Below are 920 nucleotides of genomic sequence, written 5' to 3'. Positions count from 1 at the left end.
CATAATTTTACGTTGTTTGAGGAGGCAAATAAGTCTCTCTGGCTCAGCCGCTACTCACGGCATCTCTCTAATGTGCTTGAAGACGGTCAGATCTGTGGGTTCCACCCTCAGTGAAGACCTGCGCTTCCCTGCTGGGTTGTTTTCTGGTGTCTTTGTCTGTTGGTTGCCCCTGTGACTGGTGACCTCATGGCCTCTGGTGGACGCCATGCTCTCTTGCTCACTGAGGGTTGGAAAACTGGAAAATTACGCTTGATGAGAATAGGCGGTAACATTGGTTCTGTGTGGCACTGTCATTACCCGCACTTGAAGGGGAAGCCGTGTTTCAGAAAGTACAAAACGTGGCTCCATCCCCTGCTTGGCTGCCAAGTGGCTGCCAGGCAGCCTAGCAGCAATGTGAGCCCGAGTGGACAACACTGTGATGCAGGACAGGGTGGATTCAACGGCCCCTTCCCAGCTCAGGGATTGACTGCAGGGCTGGTGGTAACCAGGGCTGAGAGGAACCTGGAGACACACTGGGGCGGGGCCGGGTGAGAGCCTGGAGAGAGCCTCCACCTGTCCTCACAGGGCCTGGGGGAGACATACTGAGGAGGGGGCACCTGCCCCTCCACTCTACCTCACCATTGTCCCCCAGCCACACTGGCATCCCTGGTGTCCACCGGGCACTTTTCACGTGTCTCCTCTTCAACCTTCAGAACCTCTCCGTGAGGTCCGTGTTGGATTTGCATTTCCGGAGTTGAGGGAAGACTCTGAGCCTGGGAGACTCCATAGGGAGGGGTCCACACTCTGTGACTGATGCCACAGTTGAGCCACAGCAGCTTGGACTTTGGACCCCAGAGTGTTCTGAGCTCTGAGTTGCTCTGGGCTGGCGGTGCCCTGTGCCAGCTACACTGAGGCAGCCGTGTGCCTGCTGGTCCTACAGG

This window comes from Mandrillus leucophaeus, unplaced genomic scaffold, assembly GCF_000951045.1.
Source record: "Mandrillus leucophaeus isolate KB7577 unplaced genomic scaffold, Mleu.le_1.0 Scaffold1259, whole genome shotgun sequence".
NCBI classification, from domain to species: domain Eukaryota; kingdom Metazoa; phylum Chordata; class Mammalia; order Primates; family Cercopithecidae; genus Mandrillus; species Mandrillus leucophaeus.
Note: the sequence above shows the minus strand (reverse complement) of the source record.